This window comes from Eupeodes corollae, chromosome 3 (assembly GCF_945859685.1).
Source record: "Eupeodes corollae chromosome 3, idEupCoro1.1, whole genome shotgun sequence".
Classification (NCBI taxonomy): domain Eukaryota; kingdom Metazoa; phylum Arthropoda; class Insecta; order Diptera; family Syrphidae; genus Eupeodes; species Eupeodes corollae.
In genome coordinates this window covers 5,048,183-5,073,557 of record NC_079149.1, presented here as the reverse complement: position 1 = coordinate 5,073,557, position 25,375 = coordinate 5,048,183, and the positions used below count along the sequence as shown (strand labels likewise).

Sequence of the window (25,375 nt, the reverse complement as noted above, 5' to 3'; positions counted from 1 at the left end):
GTACGATAAGTTTCCTTGTGCCAACACCACCACCGGTGTCGCTGCCTCCGCTGTCTTTAATACCATCGACGCATTTGTCGCCGCCAGATTGAAAGTGTCACCAATATTTAAGTTATCTTATGTGCAGTGATCGTGTGGAAGATGTGATCGTCGTAGCCACATCTTCTCGTGGTGGGTCTATATTGTCAACGAATCGTTAAGTTAGGCCGTTGAAAATTTGAATTTGAATTCAAAAGTGTTTTAATTCTATAGATTTTGAATGTATAGTTTATGTTGTTGTTGTTTATAATTTGAATATTATTTAAAAATGTGTAGAAACAAATATTGTTTAGGTATCTTGAATGTAGAAAATTACACAGGCGATCTTAGTACAGTTTTAAAATGATTAATTGATTTAAATGTTTGTGTTTTAAATGGCACTGAAAACTTCCCAGCAAATATAAAGTAATGTTAGATTTTTCGAATTTTAACTTAAAATCCTGCTGATTTATTGTGATGTTATCTGTACTTTAATAGAATTTCCTTTCAATTCATTTTAAAAGAAGCTGAGATGCGTCCCCAACCGATAACTTTTCTTTGTTTACCTTTGAAATGATTATTTTTTGAAAAATATAAAATTGCCATTTAAGAAATTTATCAATTATAATTGAAGTTTGAGGTGTTTTTCGTCGAAAAATTTAGGACGTTATGAATTTATTGTAAGTCAATAAATTTTTTTTTTATTGTACTAAAAGCTAGAGCAAAACTTCGTAGTGGAGGAAATAAGTTGAAAGTCGATGCGTTCTTCAAATCAATTTTTGCGAATTTAAAATTGTGTTTTTTTGCAGGTTTTTATTTTTCAAATAAAACAGTGGCAACTTTCCAAAGAGAAAAGAAGTTTGAAGTCTATATCTTAATCTTTTCTCACGATATTTGGTCCGAAAAACCAACTTTTGTAAAGGTTTTTAGTTTAAAAAGAAAACCTATCAATAAGATTTAGCTAAAAACAATTTTAAATATTAACATAAAAATTTTAAAAGACAATTTTTACCATTTTTCAGAAGTCCTCCTTAAGGTTTTTATTTTTTTTAAACTGTCATTTCAATATTTTTAGATGTTAAAAACATTATTATTTTTTGATCTTGAAATATTTGAGTTCACAAATGAGATCATAATGTACATGACTTGTAATTTTTTTTAAATTGATATTATAAAATAAAACACCGACTGAATATTTCTTAAAGTCCTTTAACAAATTTCACTAAAAACGATGTATTAAATTTTCTACCTTAAAAATCGGACAATTTACAATAACATTCTTTGGAATTCTTTGGCTGACTCGGACTTAAACATAAAAAATACACATAAATTTAAACTTAAAAAGAAATTATAATTTTTAGTTCCAAATCTTAGATTTTAAAAATGTTAACATTTCAAAACGTTTGCAAAAGTTAAAGGTCTAATTTGCTTTTTCTTTTCTTAGAATTTCTAAATTTGTCTTTAATTTTTATAATGATTTACAATTTTATATAATTTTCAATAAAATCGTCGATAGGGTATGTTTCAAAAACCGAAAATTTCAACTGGGTCCTACTATGTAACTCGATTCTACAATGAAATGGCTCAAATTAAAAAAATGGGTACTATGTATCTATTTGACTACCTTCGAACCAACGAGAATCGAATAGTTCTAGTAGTCCCAAATATATTGTTATGAACTTTTGAATAAACGAGGAACTACGTAACTCGAAAGTAGAATTCAAAACAAGGCAAAATCGAAAATAATCACTCTACATCAAATATGTTTGCGAGCGAAATTCTGTTTGTCAAAGTGTAACTAAGATGTTAACTACGAGTTCCACCTACCACTCCAATTACACCGCAAATTCGTGAGTTTTGGAAAAAATAGCGTTTTTTACTTTCATTTCTCTTCCTTATTCATTTCTAAATTCATCATCAGCGGGTACATGACTCTTTCGATTGAAGTCAAAACTTCTTCAAATATTTTTGACATGGTTTGCTGTGCAATTCCAGCGTTCTTGTCACCACCGATTTGGTTTTGGTAGCCTGTTGCCGAAAACTTCAATGCTGCTGATAACTTAATGATAATCGGAACAGCATTTTGTCTTCTGCGAGTAGTCATGACGCATAATATGTTGTTGAGTGAGAACATAAATAAATCTTAAGAAAGACGATAGCTCTTAACAAAACTAAATCAAAAGTTCATTAAGAATGCGTTAAAATATTCTACTGTATATAAAAGGTGATTTTTAAAAGCTATAGGAAAGTTTTTCAAAAAAAAAAACACATACAATTCAGAAAATAAATCTTTATTTGACTCGATAGTGCGGCTCATATAATTTAATGTTTGAAGATTGTCTTATGCAAATGTTGACCTTGACTGGGCCCCCAAATGGTCCATCCGCTTAGTCCAATTTTGGCATAATATTTCCTACATTTCGGCCGGTATCTCACGAATATTCTTCAACGTTGTCTTTCAATGTGTCATTTGAAGCGGGCTTGTCTGTATAATCATCTCACGGTAGTGCTCACCATTCGCAGTTACGTTACGATTCGAATCATCTTTGATGCCACTAGCCCTTGAACCAATGGTAGCTATTGCAATGCTTCTGACTGATATTCAGTTCAAAATCGACAATTCTGCTTACTTACGTACCCATTAAGCCAAAAATTAGCTTCCTCGGTGAACACAATTTTTCGGCAAAAAAGTGGATCTTCAGCCAACTTTAAAAGAGCCCATTCAACAAAAATTTTACGTAGCAGCAGGTCGTTGGGCTTCAATTCTTGCACCTGCTGTATTTAGAAAACATCACACCTAAATCCTTCCGCAAAATTTTCCACGTTGTTGAGTAACAAAGGCCAATTGCTGCAAAAGGTGAAGAATCAATAATTGATGGTCATCATTAACACTGGCCGATACAGCTGCGATATTTTCTTCAGTTCGTATTTTACGTAAGCGTGTTGATGGTTTAATGTCCAACAATGTAAATTTGGTGAGAAATTTAGTCACAATATCCCGAATAGCCGCTTCAGTGGGTCGATTAAACTGACCATAAAATGGAAGAAGTTTTTAAAACTGTCAAACAGCTCGATACTCGTTCGAAAGTAAAAAGAAATTGAAAACATGTTGGTATAACTGGCGTCCGATTGTACTTTCAAAAGTAGAATCGAGCTACATAGTAAAACCCTTGAGTTTCCGAATACGCTCCAAATTCAAGGGGTTTGATAAGTTGGACCCACTACTTCGAAGGGATGCTAAAAATGATAGAAACTTGAATTGAAATGTACAGAAATACACATCATTTAACAAGTTAAGAAGAACTTTTTTTTTTGAGCGTTCAAAATATCTGCAATAGACTTACATTTTATTTGCTCTTTCCATTTCTTAATCTATTAAAAATAATTTCCAATAAAATTATATAAATTATAGGTTATGTTCCAAAAAACCGAACATTTCATATGAGTTTTCGAAATCAGAGGATTTTGTATGACCTTGAAATGTCGATAAATGTTAAAATTTTTGACTTGACTGGTTGGATCCAAATGTCAAATGTTTTGACTTAAATTCACCGAAAACCACATAAGTTCAGAAAAAACAATAGATTAATTATGAAAATTTAAAATTGTGAACGTACAAGTTAAGATTTTTAATTTTTTTTTTAAATTTACATTTTTACGTTGCGCTTAATTTTTCCATTTTTAGATTTCCCAAAAATTTCTTTCAATTTTATTGATGATTTTTATTTCTTACTAATGATCAGCGGCAAAAGATTATGTCTCAAAAACGAAGGGTTTTTAAGTTGAAGTAAAGAATACTATAAGGAACTTATAAGTAAGTCCCGAATTCTAAGGGTTTTTCTACCATATTTTTTTCTATTCTCTTGTCAAATCCTAAATTTCCTGAAAACTCCATTTTTCTATTTTAAACTCTTAGATTTAGTTATAAATCAAAAATCATCTTAAACAATTTTGCAAAAGCGAAAATTCCTAAAAATCAAAAATAAACACCACACGAATAAACCAAACACATCACCGTGAAAATGAAAATGCGGCACTTCTTGTTTTCTTGTTCGATACTCAACTATAGTATTTCTAACATACGAGCACTTGTAGCCTGCCTTTCTTTCCTTTTGGTTTTTTGATTTTCGGTTTTCAGTTTTCAATTTTTGGCTATTTGTGTTTTGGTCTAAAATAAAACATGTTCCGATCATTTTTGATCACATCATCATCATCATTGGTTATTTCGGATATTCGAAAATAATTTCGTTTGGTGTTTTTGTGTTTTTGAAGCTGAATTTTTGGCTCTTTAAAATAGTAATATGCTTATGCACTCCTGCTGATGCCACACTCCTCCTTTTTTCACTCACTTCACTTGAGACTACAGTCTCTTAGCTTCTATCGCATGGCATCAGTACGGCCGGCACGGCATGCAGCGCAAACTATTCTTCTTCCTTTTTTTTTTTTTAAATTTGGTATTTTTGTTTAATTTGAAATTGAAATTTAAATTGAAAATAAGAGCGATATTTTATATTGAGTTGTGTGGGGATTTTTGTACGGATATACACCAACTAGCCAAAGAACCAACCAACCCCACAATTGCCTCTAAATTTAAAACGGCTGCTCCGATCCGCTGCTGCCACGAAGACAGGGGTGGAGGAAACACATCACCCAAATAAACAATAACAACAACAACAATAAATAGATATAATACATATTCTAATTTTTATAGAACGTTTATTTTTAATTATATGCGATTTTGTGTGATGTGATGTGCTGTGCTTTCTACACTACAACACTATGATCCACTATAATAGTTCGACTTGCTTTTAATTCTTCGCGGTCCCTAAGTTTTTTTTACGGAATTCTGTGTTGGTGCTTCGTTGGTCGCTCTTTTAGTATTGTCTTCTTTTTTAATCCATAATTTAATGCTAATTTGATTTGATAAATAAATCAGATAATTACCTTTACGTCAACTACAACAACAGAAACCTCTGTGCTTTGTCAGTGAAAAAGTGCCTTTGATAAGATCGTTCATTATTCACCCACCGCACCGGTCGCTTTTGACGTTGTCGTCGATTGTAGATTGTCGATCGTCGCTTGTCTGTCGCGGTCTTGAACGTTCGTTGTCGACCACTGGATAGCGCGCGAAAATTAATTCAGCAAGTACATTGTCGGTCGGTTGGACTGGACGGGGACTTGGACGTTGACGCCGCTACTACAAATAAAACGGTAACCAGTCCATTTCTCGGTTCACTATTATGATTCTTAATTTAAATATCTATCAGATCGTGCTTTTGTGAATAAAATCTTGAATTAAATATTTTCAAAATAGCTTTCGATGTGATGAATTTATTATTTCGAGTGTGAGTAATTATGGGGAATCCTCTGATGAGATCTTTATAAAATCAAAGTGTTGCACAAACAAATAAAGTTTAATTTAAAAATAAAAGGAAAATAATTTAAGTGAATTAAAGCTTTCGTTTTCTGTACGCGAATAGCTTTTTATTGCAAGAAGCGCTCTAGTAGAAATAGTGTTAATTCTGTGAAGCTGAGGAGTGTAGAGTGATCAGTTCAGGCACTTTTAGTGAAGACACAAACACAGATAGATAGATAGCTTTTTGGTTATCTTCATCTGTTTCCCTATTGATTCATCTACTGGATAAAAGATGGCAATAGTTGTTCGATAATTTGTAAGTTAAAAAGTAAAAAAAGAAATACTCATTTTTGTTTTCCTTTATTTTAAAACAAATTATTTGTTAAAATTTTGGTTTTGATAAAAATTAAAAATAAAAGTTATACTAATTTCTTGATGAAAGTGTAGTTTCAAAACTCAGTTCAAGGAAAAATTTTAAATAAATTTCCAAAAACAGCATTCAGGAATGGTTGTGAGACTCTGTCAAAAAATTGGTTCTTTATCTGTTGTATCTAAATATATATGTTAAGGTCACCAGGTAAGGCGTAGAATTCAACAACGTCTGGAATAATCTTTTGCTTCGAAGATTTTCCTTTGATGCAAAAACAGGAATATTTTGGAAAAGGTGCAGGTTAAAGATTAATTTGTTTGTTTCAAAATGTTGTTGTGTCATTTAAATACTCACCTGAAAATTATGGTTTCTTTTGTATTATTCTTCAAAGAAATGTTATATTAAAAATGGTACACTTGGCGTATACATCCTTTTATAATTTTTTCTAAAATGTTATACTTTTAATATCGATTCTTATCCTTGGAAGACGTTAAGTAATAAATAAATAATAATAATTAATAAATTAACAATGTAAGTCGTTTAATTATACATTTAAGAAGAGTTTAGCAGCGTTGCATGATAATTTTGCAGTTCATTGAAAAGGTATCAAAGTGCCCTATACATGGTCATTTATGATCTTTAAACTATACGGGTTTTCTTATGACCATCATGAGAGAGGAAATAAGCTCAGTAAATAATTAATAGATTCATTTTTTTAGAGGAAATCCATAAATATTTTCCATGTTTCAATAGTCAAGAAAATGAAGTATTTTTGTTTGCGAACTAAACAATACTTAGTCCTGAATTGAAATCTCTTATAATTCTCTTTAAGGGCAGGTTTTTGAAACTTACGATTTTGAAAATTAAAAAAAAAACATAATGCCGTGTTAACCTTGAGGTTATGAGAAAACACAAAATAAAAAATATGTTATTTAAATGCGGCTTAGAATTTTTTTTAATTATCGGGAATTCTGTAGAATTCGGAGAAACCGATACACATTGGTTTTGAATGTCTGCTCATTGTAATGAGTGGGAAATATTGAGTCACGTAAAGAATTCCACATTCACTTAGTGCGACTAAAGAAAGAATTTCTGTCTGAAATTGGGCTCAAATGTAAATTGGTGGGCATGAGACCTTGCGGCGGTGTTCAAGAGAAGCAAATTCTTTGGTGAGGGAACGATCTCCTATCATTTTAGAGTTTTTTTTTTTTTGAATTCTATCCAGAAGACTCAAGTACGTTATTGGAGCAGCAGCTCCAATATGAGAGTTATACTCAAGCTTTGCACGAATAAAAGCTTTGTAAATCATAGTCAGATAAGAATAGGTAAAAAACTTCTTGCATAGTCGGAAAAACCAGCATTTTTGGCGATTTCAAATATGTGATCACTCCACAACAAGTGGTTTGTGATGCACATACCTAAGCCTGATAGTAGTCCAGTCTCTTTAATGCAACTACCACTTATGGAAAGTGGCATTAGGGGAGGGTTACCCTTTTGCGACAGTAGACAGCATTGAGTTTTTTCGAAGCATTACATTTTTGACAGCATTGTTCAATGGGGAATTTAAAAATGAATATGAAAAGCTGAGGGTACTCTCGTCAACGAAATAATTTAGTAGGTTAGAAGTTTCAGACAAAAGAGTATCTATAAAAATAAGAAAGAGCGTCGGAGATAAAATGGAGCCCTGGGGCACACCAGCGCTTACTATCCGGCCAGTGGATTTGTGACTGTCAAGATTTGTAAGTACTCTAGTAACTGAACGAGTGCGAAAGAAGATTCATCCCATGGAATAATTTAAATTGGCGTCATCGAATTAACAGCAAACTGTTCTGCAAGAAAATTGGCAATCGAACTTACGAGAACTGTAGATGACGTAGTGTTGTGCACAGTTTTTACAAATGACCAGAAATTTGTACGACCTTTAGGACTTTGTAGTATTTTTTGCTGTAATTTCTGGTCATGCAAAAATTTATTGCGTCCAATATGGCTGTTACAAGTCTTTCCAGCTTGTTTTAACTTATTCCGGTTATCGTCAGTAGGGTTGGCTTTATAAATCCTTAAACTTACATCTTTGATCCTAATAACCTCATTACAGCTCGAATCAAGTTTAGGCTCGAGTTTAGGTTTGATAGATTTTGCCATATTCGAGATACAATTTCTTATTCCTAATAGAATTAACTTTGTAACAATATCTGCGCTTGAATCCACGTCACTATCGACGAAGCATAGTGACCAGTTAAAGTTCCTGAAGAAGTCGTTGAGTCCATTCTAGTTGGCTTTCTCATATTGCCATACGGTTCTCGTAGGGTTTTTATCTTTAACTGGGGTTTTCTGGCATGAAAATTAGCATAAATGACACAATGGTCTGATGATGTGCTTACAGGTGATAATACACTAACCGCATATTTATTAGGATCAGTCTAGAGTGTTGACGGACTGACCTGCAGCGTCAGGAATCAAAATTGGCTCGTCAACTAACTGAAACTCAGCTAGAATCTCGACATAACTTCCTTGGGATGATGTCTGACCTATGCTTGGGACTGTCATGGATTCAATCCCCACCTGTGCCACCAATTTTTTTTTTCAGGGGTACTGCCTCTAGCGAGGAATAAACAAACCCTTGAGATGCTCTCAATCCCCACCTGTGCCACCAATTTTTTTTTCAGGGGTACTGCCTCTAGCGAGGAATAAACAAACCCTTGAGATCCTCTCAAATTAATCGTTTCACCCAACCCTGAACTTATTCATACACAGGAATAGTTAAGAGTTGTAAGTCACTAGGTTCTGGATCTCTACCAGCTGTTGCCCCACACCTAATATATTTATTTTATATCCTTAAAACCTGGCGCGATTTCTTAATTTTGAAGTAAAACTCAAAATGTTGATCCCAAAAACCTTAGAAATAGTACAAATTGATTTCCCTTAAAAAAAACCTTATGTAGTATGGAGCTATATAGTTTTTACTTTACGGGGTCGCTAAAAACATTTGCAACTGCAATAATTTTTGTTTTCACTCGAAATAATTGGCTGCACGGCATCATGGTCTTATTTGTCTTCTTAAGAGAAAAATTCAATAGAGTGATATTGGTAGCCTTCATTTGAAGAAAAAATTATTTTCCTGTAACAAACAGGGGTAATGAACAATGATAAAAACTTAACCTTTCAAATAGACAAGAATAGGTACCTAATGCTTTAAAAGCTTTAACATCCCCTGTAGCATTTTGTTAACACCTACAATTTTCAAAGACGTTTTATCTTTTCGACCTTGGGTTATATATTTGTCTTTATACATTTCCATCCAAATTTCTTAACATAAGATCTTAAAAGATTAAATTCATTGCGCTGGACACAAGGTGCGACCATAGATATATAACAAATACCTAAACATATGTACATCGACAAACTCTATATTCAATATTGTTATTGTTCTGTTGGATTTTCAGACATAAGGGTATAAAAAGCTTAAAACGAAAATATGGTTTTCCGTGAAATTTTGGAAGAAATTTAATACGATTTTTTTTACCAAACCAATTTGGATTTTATGTCTACGAGATTTATCTTTTAAAGGATAAGAACCAAGTCTTGTCATTGTGCCTAAACGATTCTTTGTTGTTGGTAATTTGAGGGTATAATTGCTTCAATAAAAATGATACAGTATAAACCATGCATAACTAAAACGATAATCATGATGCGTCAAAGTATCATTGCAGGCGGTTTATCTCCCTTTTTGTCGTTATTTAAAACAGAAATGTAAATCGAAGCACTCCCGAAAATTGTGTTTAATGACTCAATGTGTTCACACTCAGCACCCAACCAGACTTCAAAACATTTCAGTTTTTCTTTCAGTATATTCAAAATAAATTGTGTTCTGAGTAATGAAAAAGATTTATTATCTCAAAAGAAGGGAGAAGGATACCTTCATCTTGTCAAAAGTTCGTGCTATACGACTCACTCAAGATTGAACAATAAAAATATGCAGATCACCAGCAAAGAGAATATTGGAACTCTAAGTTTTCGATTTTTGTCAATTAAGATTTTGATCTTTTTTAGAATTTTTTGAAACTTGAAACTAAAGAACAACTTGCTGCTAGTAAGATTACAAAATAACACCTAATTTGTTAAGTTCTTAAAAGATGACATCGAAGTAAGACTGCTGAAATTTTTCTTAAACCCCAATTCCACACAAAGTATTCGTTTTGACAGAAACTTGTCTTAATTCAAGCTTTTCTGGCACAGAGCTTTTCAGTGAAGGGTTTGTTGCAAAGAATTTAGGTTAAGGTGTTCTCATAGCGGTAAAAACTACACATTTTTCTTCTTCTGTATCTTTTCCGTTTGAACTATCAATTGAACTGGTCTGTGAAAAGTTAATGGTAGAGACTAAGATTACTTTAATTTTAAACGTTTATATTCCTCCAAAAACCTTAGAGTCTGCTTATAGTGAACTCTCCTTGGCATAAGAATTTCTTATCAGTTTGTCTTGTTTGGACACCAATATTTTACTTCTGCGTGATTTTAATTTGTCACGTACTGATTCCATCCGAAGACGAATCCTGCCTAGAAGCCTCTCTTTCTTCTTCACAACTGAAACTATCTCTTCTCGATAAAATCTTTCTTACTGACTTATAGCAAACAAGTAGTATTAAAAACTCAAAAAATCGAATTCTCGAGTTAGTATTTTCTTCTGACGCTATTAGTACTCTTATTCTAGAATCTAGACCAGGAATTACTAATATTGATAAATATCACCCCCCTTTGCACTTTTTTTTGACTTATTCTTATGACAATGGTATTCCCCCGATAGTATTAAAAAAGTGTAGTAATGCTTTAGTTGAATACCTTACCTTCTTATTCTCTAAAAACAGGCAAATTTTCCAGTGTATTAAAGAAGTCATTTCTAACACCAATTTTCAAGAAATGTAACAGGGTGGATATAAAAACTACAGGCCCATTGCAAAGCTTTCCTGTATTCCTAAATTGTTTGAACAAGTTCCTTGTGAAAGTGTAGCATTTTTTAGTAAAAATCTAATTTGCGAACAGCATCATGGTATATGAGAAAAAGATCAACCGTTACAAATCCTCTCACATTTTCAAACATATGTATGTTCAAACGCCTAAGAACAAGGTTATGAAGCTGACTATGTATACACTGACTTTTCTAAAGCTTGGATCAAATCATACCTTGAAAACAGATCCTATGAGGTAAAATTTAGAAATTGTCATTCTGAACCTTTTGTTGCTCAATCTGGTGTTCCCCAGGGAAGCCATCTTGGCCCTTTTCTATTCATTCTGTCTATTTACGACGTAACGTCATGTCTGCGTTTAAGTGAAGTTCTTATCTTTGCTGATGACATGAAATTGTTTAAGATAATAAAGTCCATCCAAGATCGTATCCTTTTACAAGCCGAAATTGATAGTTTCACATTTTAGTGTGGCAAGAATAGCCTTACCCTCAATCCTTTAAAATGCCAGACGATAACTTTTACTAAAAAAAAAATCAATAGTGTTTGACGCAAAAAAAGATCATACAAGGTTCTTTAAAACAATGGTTGGACGTCTTTTCCTTTCAACAGAGAGGATTATATCGTAAACAATTTCGAACTCTAGATTTTTATCATTACGGTGTTCGAAACTACAAAAAAATGTCAACCCTTCTTCAGGAGGGTACGTCCATAGAACCAATATTTTGTTTTTAAACGATTTAATTTTTTTTTTAATAAGCTCTTATATTGTCGAAATAATATTTGACGATGTAAAAATTCTAGTTTTTATTTAAAAAAAATATTAAATTGCTTTTTTTCAAAATTCAATTTCTCAAGAAAACGGATCAATATTTGTAACGCAATTCCAATGGAAAACGTAGATTTATGAGCTACATACTTTATACTAAAACTATTTTTAAAAAACGGAAAACAAAAAAAATCAAAGCGAAAACGCTTTAAGAATTTTCGAAAAATTAAAAATAATAAATTTAGGTTTTAGAGACAAAAGTAAAAAGCATTTAAATTTTTGAAGATGAACTTATTTTGCAGATATATTTTATAACCTTAAAATAAAGGTACTATTTTAAGTACCCTAAACAACAAGTCCTTGAACATTAATTAACAGCGAGACAAAATTGGTATCAGTGGGAACATCTTGTACTTATAAACTTGGAAATATTTTCAACTTTTTCCATTTTTTAATTTGAAAAATTTACATTATTGTCAAATTTTCCAAGACTAACATTAGCATGTCCGACATATGTGAACCTTAAGCTTTTAGTTCTAAAATGTATTTAAAAAAAAAAAAACAAAAATTCACATTATTTATTAATTTGTAAACTTAAAATAGTATCAATTCACAACTTATAAGCAAGTCTTCACTTGATTTAATATTGAACTTCGAAGTCTCAGATAAATGCTGACCTACTAATGCTTTCTATTCTAGTATTTCACGCATCTTGTCTATGTTTTATTTTTTAAACTTACTGCTATTTTATATATTTAGGAAAAGTCTTTCTAAAAAATTTTTTTTTAAACTCTTTTCAAAATTCGATTTCATTACCATTCAAAAACCAAACACCAATTCAGTGGACAAAGTAATTTTTTTACTCCAAATTTTCCACTTAGAATTTAATTTCGATGTTTTAAGGAAAAATAATAAAAACAAAAACTCACTTAATTTATTTTCAAAATTCTTAATCTGAAAGGTCGTTAAGATTTCTCAATCCAAAACCATTAAAACAAAAAAAACTCCAATGAGCTAACTTGAATTTATGCTAATGTCTTTCATTGACATGAAACCATACACACAAACATACACAATACTAACATCAAAATTACGGTAGCTATGTCCTATACAAACGTTTCTTATAATTTGCTCTTAAAAACACGGACTATAGTTCTCGAGAGTTGGGTTTTCGGTCCACAGCATCAGCATGAATCAGTCGTCGCCCATACATCATTCACACTTTTTTGGAATACTGCCAGAATGAATATCGCGGTACACATTCTCGAGATCGCATCAAAAAAAAATAACAAAACAACACAAAAAATAATTAAAATCAGGAGATTTTCGTGTTGCTGTTGTTGTTTTTGTAACTTAAACTTAAAACACATTCATAAGATACATTTTCGAAAAATAGAAAACGAAAAAAAAACTCTCGTAGTCAGTAACAATTTTCTTGCTTCATTTTCACCTCGAGATGACATCTCTTAAGCCATCCCATAAGAACATGCTTTTTTTGTTGTTGTTGGTTTTTCTCGGCGGCAGTATCGGCGGCGGTGGTGATGTGTCGTCGCATGAATTACCCTTGAGTCTTATGTTCTCTGTGGAACACGCATCATCCTACGCACTTTTCAAAAAAACATAATTTACGGGTGGTGGATGATGATGGGGGAACTTTAAACTCGTGCTCGTGATGCGGACGGGACGTCTTTCTTGTCCTTTACGACTTTGAAAGTGTCACTTTCACTAAAAGTCTTTCAAATGCGCTTTTTTTGGAACAAACGGTAAAAGAATGATAGATATTATTTTTATTATATAATGCGCAGACTATATAAGAATAAGTAAGGATGAAAGGCGTTTTTTGGTGCCTATTTTCCGCTTCGACGCCATTTGTCAGACAGAAAAGATCATCCGGTAGTTGTTTGTCACTTGCGATTTCCTGAAACTGGATTGTTGGGTGGTATTTTTTAGTATTAAAATAAAATAAAAACCTTGGAATCTTGTGGTTTTCAAAATGTGTTCTCATAGAGGTCAATGTTTGGATTATATTTCAAATGGTGCAAAACTTTAAACAATCACAGAGTCTTGGCATTCAATTGGTTATCAATTTTCTAAATATTTGAAACGATGCATCTGAACACTCCTACAAATTGATAGTTCACCAAAAAAAAATAACAAAACAAACAAACCTAAACCTAGGGAACGGACATAATCATTTGAAATGTCAGAAAGCAAGAAGTCATTTGATTTTAAAAAAGTAGCCATTTTGTGGCTGTCACTTCAGTAATATGTCATGAGATAGTCTTTTCTTCTTACCAACTTACTTTAAAAAAAATAACATTGATTGAGGAATTTAGTTTTAATTAAGTTAAATCATTTAAAACTTAAATCTTAAGACAGGTTTTATGGCATTTTTTAAACAAAAGCCTAAAATCAATACGGCATTTTTTCGATACCACCATGGAAACAATTGCTACAGGGGCCTAAAGTCTTAATTTGATTAGCATGTCAATGAAATAAAAATGTATTTGAATGATAACAAATTATTTGACACATAATTTTAATTTGACAAAAACTAAAACCTTTCATAGGCGGTGTTCACATGAAACTCTTTTAAAGGGAATAAGTTTGACATTTCGTCAAAAGCAAAGTGACATTAGTCAAAATCCATTTTGTAAGTAAACTAAACTAATTGTAAGCATTTTTGGAATCAGTACCATACAATAATGTTTATATGACGAATTATTTAAATAATTTTACTTTTAAGATAATAAAATTAAGTACAGATTTTAAAATGACATGTATCTAAGTCTGGATTTATGTCATTTTGCTTTCGAGGGAACGCCTTTTCATTTTATCTAACTTACTTTTATTTGAGAAAAAAATTAAAAATTCCTATCCTACTTTTCTGATGCTTTTTATTTATCAAGTGGCATCGAAATAAAATAGTATGGTAAGACTTCAAAAGATGTGAACACAGGCTTTAGATTTATTTTTTGGTAAAACTATCGTCGATGTCAAGTAATGAAAAGGTGTTTTTTTGGAGGTATAGAAATATAATTTCTTTTTATTGTCAAGAAATTTAGTTTAAAGGAAAAACAATGATTTTCTGAAGAATATTGACCTTTAAGTTGTCAATGGGTTCAAGCGTAGACTAGAGACTTGATATCTATCACAGCGTCAATCCAAAAACAACCATCGATACTTCTTATGCAGCTAAAAGAACACAAATAAAGTTAAAAATGTGTGTAACAGTGGACGTGGCGATGTCAATTGGACGTCAAAATCATGTGATAGACACCATTAGACTTCTTTCTATGGAGTTATTTAGAAAAAAAGTCCTCGTCCATAAAGTAGCAACAATTTAAGAGCTGAATGATAAGATATTTCGGCATTTTAACGGCTAAGAACCTCACCGAGATCGAAATGAAAATTTCGCCAATATTTTGTTCCATACATAATTGAATCATACGAATATTATCATAATAAAAAGAAATGTCAATAATTTCTTAAAGAATTTGTGTTTTATTCAAAATCAATATCGGCCCTTAAAATTTAACCACTCTTCAGATTCTACAATTAGTCTACCTTGAATTTTTGATTTTGATCCTTAGTGTAAAGCATAATCTAAGGTATTTTGTTTGAAATTAATTTATTCTTTAAAAATTGAAGTTCAGTTTTCAGTTCAGATGAAACTCATTTTTATCAACCAAAACATGTCTAAATTACTATATGAAGATGCTCGTTTTAATAAAACATTCCAATTTCAAACAAATCAACTTCTTCATACTTTAAAAACAAAATATTCTGAAAAATATGCCCTAGCGACCACTTGAAATTCGTTGCTCGTAAAATAACTTAACAAAGAAATAAAAAACATACTTAAATACCTGCCTCCTAAATCTTTACCCCCATCGTTGCCACCTTTTTTAACCATTTCTTATGTTTATATTCCCTTGCCCCACGACGAACTCTTACATATTTTGTTCTCATCCTGTATATCTACCTAAACGTCTTTCGAAAACAACAATTTTTAAAGAACCATCATCCACTTGTAAGAAAATTGAAAATTAAGATGCTCTCCATATTGAGTTAAAGGAAGAACTTCGTACATAATATGTACACAAAAAAGAACTGTACATAAGCCACCTTATATGGAAAATAAAACGCATATTCCAACATTCTTACATGAAAACAATACTGCATAATTTCAACACATGCTGTGTTGAAAAAAAAACGTACATAGCTACTTGTTTGGAATACCTTTTTGAAAGATATGTACGATTATGTACAGTACATGTACACAAAACAAACCCATGTGTGATCTAAATATTTTAATGTTTTATCTTATGTATATATGGACCTACAACTGTTTTGACAAATTTCGAATCGGTCGACAGACACTTCCCGGCACAATGCCGATGGTCGTTTTTCAATGATCTCCTGCTGGTTTTCTTTTTCTTTGCATGTGGAATTTTGTTCATTATTTTCTGTGTTGAGATTTAGTTCAACTTATAATAATGGCAGAGCTTGGATATTTTCATTTAAAATAAATAAAAATAAACAAATTTAAACATACACTTAAAACCTACGTAGTGATATTTTTTGAGTTATGGCGGAAATGGTATTTTATATAATTTGAATATTTGTCATTTAGAAAATTGTCAACCGCTTTAAGTTATTTTTTGTTTGCCATTTCTGCCCACCTATTGCCATTTTGCTGCCAATCTTAATGTGATATGCCACTTGTATATTCTGTTGGCTACAAAAATTTGCAAAAAAACACAAATATTGAAATTAACAAATGTTGAAAATGTTTCAGAACGCACATCATTTTGGACAGATAAAAAAAGAGAACAACATTTTAAGTTTATAATATTCGTTAAAAATCAATGGGAAATATTTCATACTGATGGTGGTGTTGACTCACGGCTTACAGCTTACGGCTCACGGCGGGACGTGTCGCATTGCTGAAGCAACTGTTTGTGTTTCTTCAGATTTTAATAGCGATATTTTGAAAAAAAAACTTCTTATAATGAAAACGACGAACAGTTTTTTGGCAATTTTCCAAGAGAGATGAACACTTAAAAGGAAAGTCGTCGTTCTAGATTTTTTTTTTCAGCTTGATTTTTCAACGCCCCAGAGCCAAATTAAATTAATTGCAATTTGTTGTTTTGTTTTTTCTGTTTGGTTTTTTGAAATTTTGTTTATTTGGCGTTTTCGTTTTTTAAATTTTTGTTTGATATTTTGTTTTTAATTTTGAAAATTGATTGGATTGCATTTTCTGTTAATTACATTAAATTTCGAAGTCGTTCTGAATAATTCGAAGTATTTTACCTCTTCAATGTAAATTTATTTATTTTATTTTTGTTGGTTTTTTAAGTTCAATACGATGGTTTTTGATGCTTTCCATGCTCGCTCATAAAATTTGTGTCATACCTTTGCATATGGAACCAATTGAGAAATACATATTTTGTCTTTTGTTTGTTTGTTTCTTTCGCAACGAAAAAAAAATCATTAAATTATTATGAACATAAAACCACTTGAAAAGAAATTTGGTATTTTGTGAATTTTTGAGAAAGAGAGTAAAGGAACGGTAATGACAGGTTTCACGAACAGAACTTTTTTTTTAAATATCTGTTGCAATATTTGTTAAGTGTCTGCTAAACAAACATTTTCCAGATGTCAATTTTTTCTGTTAAAATTAATTTTGACAAAATCATAAAACACATATTTGTATTTGAGGTCTTTCCATTGAAAACTAAAAGTGTTGATTATAATTTTAAATAAACAGAAAAGTGTTGCTGTTAAATATTGCTTTTGTTGATTTTTGAGTTAAATAACATTAAGGCAACTTATAACCTATACATATCTTTAATATGGTAAACGAAATTATGTTATTTAAAACAAAACTGAGGCTATTGAAGAATATCAAATTGGAGTTCTAGAGGACGGTCAGTTAAGACTAGTTCTTTTTATATTATAACGATGCCTGTGCCACCTTAATTAAAAAAGACAAATTGACAAATCCTCCAAGAGTAATTCTTGTCATGAAAAGTGCTCCGTTCGGATTCGGCCTAAAACTGTAGGTCCCCTCCATCCCTGAGAACTTTACTAGCACACAGGAATGTTTGAGAGTTGTAAGTCAATAGGCCTTAGTTCTCATTGGAATGTTGCGCCACCTAATTTATTTAGAATGCGACCTGAACAACCCTTCCAAATAATCAGAATTCTTTTTCCTTTTAAACGATTTTGTTATTTCGACCAATGATAATACTTAAAATCCTCAAATCTGAACAATAGTTCCGTGCTTCCTTAAAAACGATACCAACTGGAACGTTACAATCAATGGTGATTACTATGGGAGCTGTAATTTCAACAAGACGTCGCAAAATGCCGCAATTAAATTATCATACAAATTGTTTGGTAACCATATCGTTTTACGTTACGGACCAGTGAATGGGCCTTCAAAATATGCCCTTTTAGTTACTGCATCAAAAGAAGTATCAATACAACGCTATACTCACTGTTAATTTAAGTTTAAGTTTTGGTATCACTGGCATTGTCAACCAATGATGTGCTACCTCAAATCTCACTCCTTGAAACAATTTTGTAAGGGTGCGTTCAGAAGTTTTGTTGCAGATCGTAAGACATTTATTCATTCTAAGAGATGGAAACTGCTGCTTTTCATAGCAAGCAATTAAATTTTTAGAGAAAGTGTTTATATATACGATCTTGATAATATTAATATTATTAATAAGGAATGATTGAAACTTTTTCAATATCTGATTAAACGTATTTTATTTAAATCAATTTTCTCTTCTTTGTTTCTTCTTCTGGTGCTTAAAAATTAAAAACAGATTTTAAGTCATTGAAAAATTATAAACGCACTTTATTACTACATCTTTTAGAAAAAAATAGTAAGGGATCGTGTTGCCTCTATTGACAGTTTTTTTTTTTTAAAAGGGAATCCTTTACAAAATTCCATTCTTTCACAATTGCCTCTCGCAACTAAGCACCACTGGCAAATTGCCTGTCATGGGCATAAATATTGCGTGTAAAAATTCCCCTAAATCTAGAGAACTTGCCATACACCCAATAAAATTTAACAAATTTATGTTATTGGACTTCAACCACTCTAAACTTTGACGAATTGGGACATTACCTTACTGGTAGACATGCCAAACTCAAGGAAACCGTCTTAAGTCGGGAACCAAATTATCCTGAAGCACCTGGATGTAAGCTGACCTGTTTATCCTTGTAAAGGTGATTGCAAGCGCCTAAACCATACAACTGTCATTCCAAAGTTATTGAGAGAGAAACACTTTTTGTCCGTTCTTGGATCCATCTCAGACCCATCTGGTCTATCAAGGTCAAACTTTTTTTTCGTCACCCTTCAGATATTGTCATTTGGAATTTCAAGAGCTAAGTGTGAATTAATGGAATGTTACTTGCGGTTTTTCAACTCCGGTCTACGTTTCTAACCTTTTTTTGTTTGTGGACTGCTGTCAGATTTAGAGATGTCACCATTTTTCCGCGAACACTGATTTTTTAAGGACAAACAATCGTTCAAACCGAAGATCCTTACCGTAATTCGTCACGCATTTCCCGCAAAGAATGTACGGTATTGGACGCATAAGATTTTGGATCTTGCTAGAAATTGGAGGTCAGAGGATTCAAGCTTGAAATTTTCCTGGCAATAGATCTAAAGCTTAATCTTGACCAAAAATCTTGAATATTACGTTTTTCTCTAAAGCATAAATGTGTACCACGTGCCATTGTTTTTTTGTCATTTAAAAACACATACCCAAATAAAGCTTTTGCATTGTGCGGTAATACTTTTGCAGTGTCTAAAAATTTGGTTTTCATTTTTAAATATCAGAAGGGAGAATAACTTGAATATTTTATTTCCCAGTTTGTCATTTAATAAAAAAATGGTAAGGTACGATTTCAAGTTTTACATTTTACTTCCAAAGCACTTTATATTGAGTCTAGTGAGTCACAAAATAGATAAGTATCAACAAACACAACCCCAATATTTATTTATTTTTGGCATCACTCTGCCTCGTATTTTTGACAATCCTAAACTCTATCTCCACTAAAATATTTAATTTTAATGTCCAGAACTTCTTTTCTTGAATTGTATTGACTTAAATTTAATTTTTTAAAATCATGTACATTTGTTTGTTGATCGAATCATCCAAAAGAACAAATTATTAAAAAGTTCATTTGGCATCACTTATCACTGCATAGGAAATTAAAGTTTAAATAATGGCTGCCAAATGCACAGTAAAGGGTTCGTTTACTAGACAATAATAATTAAACATTTTGCAGAAGAAAATGTTTTCTTTTATTTCGGCAAATTATGGAATTAAATTATTTCCTTCCACATATTTAAAAAGGGTGGTCAATTTTACAGCTCGTTTAATTGACAGCAAAAATATGAACGAAACTGTGTTTATTTTTGGCTTATTCTGAAATAATCACTAAATCCCTCTAGTAACGCCAAATCCACCAAAACCATATTCTGCGAAGGGAATAACCCATTTTATATTTGTGTTTGAATCTATGGCATCACAAGTCCAACAATAATCTCTTCTAATTCATGCAGCAGTTTTTTGGCTATAATTTCTAACACCGAATTCCACTCCCAAAATAAGAAACTTAGATATTCGCGTGGCATATCCTCCAGTGGGTGTATTTTAGCTTAAAGTTCTATTAGCGAGCTGTCAAGTCAGGTGAAGAACTCCATCATTAGATAAGCTGCAATCCCATTTCTATTTGTTTCTATTGGCTTCACAAAAAGTATTTTTGCGTAGGCATTCGGGATTGTTTTTTGAGTAGAAATGAGATTTTTGCACCAACGAAAAAATTCCCACTGTAGGCAGTTCTATCACCCGAACCTGCAACATTGGAGAAAATAAAGCTCTGTATACGAGGAATTCAAATTCAATTTATTCTCGCACCTATCTATGGTAGGTTTTTAAAGGCTCTGAAGCTCATTGATCCTCCGGCCTCCGGAGAAAATTCAATTTTTGATGCCGCAAGCTATTCCACGGGTATCAACAGTTGTCCCTCATAAATTTCAAACCCCTTCTGGTTCTAGTGCCATATACCACCCTCATTTTTTCGTCATCCCTTGTTTTATGCATAGCTCTTCAAATACGTCAAATCGGTCTGTTTACAGCCGCCATTGCCAGTGTTACCGCACACCGTTCGCGGCTATCATCATCACCAATAGGTATAGAGAACGGCGGCGCTGCTGCAGCGGTTTCGTCGAAGTCCTCTCACTCGCTGTATATCGACTAATGCACGCTTTGCCTAATTATTTCAAACATACATGTTAATGGTTGTTTTTTTTGTTGTTGTTTTTATTTTGTGTTGATGCACTCTGTTCGCTTTGCGAACCGTATCGCATCTTTTCAGGACGACAAGAGAGGCGGGTTTGTCACCACACCTACTGCGCCTCGCGCCGCCGCTCGCTAGGAAAATGGATTACTGTCTTCATGGGTGTTTCATTTCGGACGAAAATAATTTTCAGGCTTTATTTTATGGTTTTGATATCAGGACCGAAATGCGGGTATTGTAGGATTCTGAAATCTTAAAGGCCCTTTTTTTCTAGGTCTTACGATTGTATGATCATGAGGTAAGTCAATGAAGGAAAGGAGGTGGGGGCAGGATAAAGAATCATCTTCATAAGTCCTCAAATGAATATGATTTGACAGCTGTCAGGGTTGGTAAAGTGACGTTACTGCATTTCTAACATAAGCATTCCGAGTTCTCTTATTTATTATTTTTGAAAAAATTTATAAAAATAATATCCACAATGGACGCTTTGTGCCTACTTATTTTGACATGTTGTCTAAGCAAAACAAGAAAGACAGATCGTTTTTTGACAGCTTAATTCTCTGCTTTAAGCTTAAGAAGAAAAACGCATAAATTTTAAATATGGAAGACGTCAACATGAGTTGCCTCAAAGAGGAGTAGATTTTAACAAAGTCAATAGAAATAGAAACACACTGTATGGGGCTTCATTTTCTTGTAACTTTAACTGACAGCTGTCAAATTTCTTTTTTCTTAAAATGGTTACCCACTTAAATCTATGTTTTGTTGTGAGGCGCGCTTTATTAAGTCAATAGTAATATGTTTTTAATTGTTCTTTAAAGTTCTGTTCTTCTGATTTTAAACCGCTTTTTTTAAAATATTACAAAAAAGTGTCTCTTTTAAAAAACCTAGGGCCTGATATATTTACTGTAAACAATAATGCCATCCCTGTTAGCTCGCAGTTTTTTTCTTATTCCATAGCAAGTCGAATCCTTTTAAGCGCTCGTCGTTGCCATCATCAGCAAACCGAAACAATTTTGCCTATTCTATCGTCGGTCTTCGTCTTAATGTTCTTTAGCTATTTCAACTTTAATTAGACATTTTCTTGTATTTTTTCTAATTTTGTTTTTCTTCTGTTTTTGTCTTTACAGATATTTGGCCGGCATCCAATTGCAACGGAAAATTAAGTGAAAAAGACGCGTGACGCTACGTTGCCAATAAAAATGTTGTTTGCATGATGAAACCGCATCACTGGACGACGAAGAGAGCAAAGCGAATTTTACTCAGCCGCTTCTTTTGAGGTAAGTTTTTAAGATTTTTAGAATATATAGTATCTATAAGTATATATGTATATTCAAGTCGTTTATATACTCTTACATATAGCTTTTCACTTTGCCAAAGTCTTGAAGTTTTTTTTTACATTTTTTTTTTAAATTCAAAGGTCAAAAGTTGACAGTGATTTTTTTGTGAATTGAATTCTTCTATCACCACCGGACTTTGGTTTACCTATTGTTGACCTTGTCAAGGGGACTTTTTTGTTCTCTATTGAAATCTGTAGAAGTGACAGGTAGGGTGGCATAGGCAGGAGAAGAAATTAAAAATGGCTTTGCAATTTTATTTGGACAAAAAAAAACTTAAAGCAATGTAATTGGAAATTTTAACTTTTTCCTAAATTGTTTGATTCGTTGTAATTAAACAGTCTTCAACTCCCCAAAGAATTATTGTATTCTTTGATGTCTCAATAAGCTGAGAAAAATATTCTTAGGTGGGTTTCTATAAGTGGAAGTTGAAATTTTAACTTTTCGTTTATAATAAGCTTTAAATTTTTCTCTTTCATAACGTGATTGGATATTTTTTTCAATATTGTAACATTTTAAGGAAAATGATTGAAAACAATTACAATTAAATTCAAGTAATGTTTTTTTTAATACGTATAAATTTATCTACTTTAAATTATTTTCGGGAATTACAAATCAATAAAACAGTGCTTGTTTGTTTGTTTAAATACACTTATCTCAGGAATTACTGATACGATTTGTAAAATTCTTCCTGTGTTAAATAGCCCATTTATTGGCTTAATGGTTTGCGATGTTTTTTTCTTCGTCCATAGCTCAAGAAACAGTAGAGATATCGACTCTAAGTAATTTTTGTTATACAGAAAATAATGCAGAAAAATGTAGAACGGGCTCTACGTTTTGTGGGTGGTTTTTTTTACCATAACAGTTTAAAAAAAAGGCTGGGATGCGACCCACACTGACAACTTCCCAACCCATCTGTAGATTTGTCTTGCTTAAAAGTTTGTAGGTTTTCGTGTTCTGTTAAAAAGACACGTTTTTTTTTTTAATTTGTGAAAAGCTATTTGAGTCGAAATTAAATTTTTACCAAGTTTTAGTAATTGTTTTTTGCAGTTTTTTTATTTTTTGTAACAAACTGTCAATTCCATTTTTCTCAAAATTTTACTAAATGTTGACAACAATATTTTTTTAAAGATAAAAGTGCTTTAAAGCCAATACCTCAAAGTTTTGAAAAGATATTTGAGTCGAAAGATAGATAGTTTTCTACGAATAAATTGTTTCATTTACCAATATTTTTTGTATGATTTTCTTGTTTATTTTTTTCTATTGACTTGAAGAATTTTTATATTAAGGCTTAAGCCACCGTAGAATTTTCAAAAAATCAATTTTTTGAAATTAAGAACCTCAAATATGATGAAATTAAATGTAATAACCAAAAAAATCCCTAAGCACTTGCACTCAGTAAAGCTTCTACAAACTTATTCATTTTGTCTAAACTCATAACTGAGAGTTTGACTTCAAATTTTTGAATATTAATGAAAAAATTGCATTCTCTTTAGACTTAATTAAGATTTATTATTTTCCTTGTTTATTTGTTATTAATAATTCTTTGACGTTAGGAAAAAAGGAAATAAGTCAGAAAATTGTCACACAGACTTAATGAATTTAATACTTTAATATCAAAACAAATATAATTTTTTCTGTCCTATGGACCTAAGACTTAATTTATACGATATTAACCAGTTTTTCTAGACTCAAATTGTCAGTATTAAAAGAAAGATAAAAAAGTACGCCTGTTTCGTAGAAGTAGATTCAATTGACGAGCGGGCGGGATTCTGACAAAAGGAAGAAGTCGTCTCAAAAACTCTGGACAGCTTCTTCAAGAAAATTATTGTAAGCAGTCACTGATATGGTCAAGCGAAATTCGGCTTTTGTAATATCGATAGATGTTGTACTGTTTTCTAAAAATAACTAAAAAGGCTATTAAACGGTCTTAAAATCTTTAAATTTTTCAAAATGTATCATTTATCAATGTTAAACTTGAAATCAATTTAATCAAGAACAGGAACTGTCAAAAAAAATGAAAATTGAATGGCTTAAAGTATCTGGTATCCAATCATTACTTGACAACTTTTTTTTAAATACAAAAAAAACAATTGAAATATTTCAAACATTTAAGTATTGACTTGAAGTACAACCAAAATAACTATAATTGAAAATTGACTTCATTTATTTGGCGAACGTTGGCACGTTTGCAGCGGAATACTCGAAGGATGATATCGGCACACATAGCGTCCAATATTGGCTCTGAAATATTCCAATGTTCGTCGGCTTGTTGGCATAAACCAGTGACTTAAAGTACCCCAAAGAAAATATTCCAGTGGCGTTGTATCTCAGGAACCAATCTTCAACAAATCGCTTGTAACGTGTAATTTCATAGTAAAACGATAAAATTGTGATTCTTAACGCTTATGTGGATTTTCATCCGACTAATAACGTTGCTTAAACTAATTTACTTAAACTCAATGAAAATGTTGAGTTTACCTAATAAATTTCCAATGTCACTTTGATGATAAGTGAAAGGGTGCGATCACAAATTCAGTTCAAAGTTGTCAAGTCTATAATGTAAAACCCTTTAAATTAAATGTATCATAAAGTTTGTCCTAAAAAAAGAATAGGCCAAAACAGTGAGTACAGTTTTTGAAGGATTTATTAAAATATTGAAACCATTGAAGTAAGTTATCAATTTCCAATGATAACTTCTTTAGCTTTTAGTTATTTACTAAATCCATATCACATTTGACATTTTAAGCAAGCAGGTTCATTTTCTCAAATTTAGGTTTGTTTCTTTTGTTTTTTTTTTACGAACTGTCATTGCCACTAATATTTTTCTGGTTGTCAAAGAACACAATTTTTAATATGTTTGACAAGAGCTTAATGTTTCGAAAATTGTTTACTAGCAAAATGCTTTTAGCTTTTATTATTAATAATTTCCCATAGGAAGTTATTGTAATGGTTCCGATTTGTCAAATTGATAATTTTGACTTTATTCGACGTTTCAAGGTCCTTATTGAAAAATATTGGTGGTAATTTTAAAATGTTAAAGAATAATCCAACTAACAAATTCTTTAGCCAACGCTACAAACTTTTAAGCAAGACAAATCGACAGACGGGATGGGAAGTTATCAGTATGGGTCGCATCCCAGTTTTTTTTGTTGTTTTTACATTTGTGCTATTGAGCTTAAAGATTTGTAGAGATTATTTTCGTTCTCGCATCCGACTGTCATTTATTATGTCAAGTCTGAC

The 25,375-nt window shown here is 31.8% G+C and overlaps 1 protein-coding gene across 18 annotated transcripts in view; it reads left to right on the top strand.

Moving 5' to 3' along the window:
* Positions 1-25,375, top strand: part of LOC129951679 (myocyte-specific enhancer factor 2) — a 200,042-nt gene that overhangs the window by 72,591 nt on the left and 102,076 nt on the right. For 17 of the 18 annotated variants that reach the window (XM_056063956.1, XM_056063949.1, XM_056063942.1 and 14 more), the window contains exon 3: positions 21,926-22,075. The gene's annotated coding sequence lies outside the window, so the exon portion shown is untranslated. Of the gene's footprint in view, positions 1-5,051; positions 5,691-21,925; positions 22,076-25,375 lie in introns of those variants that run through there. The other variant, XM_056063944.1, reaches the window with a different exon arrangement.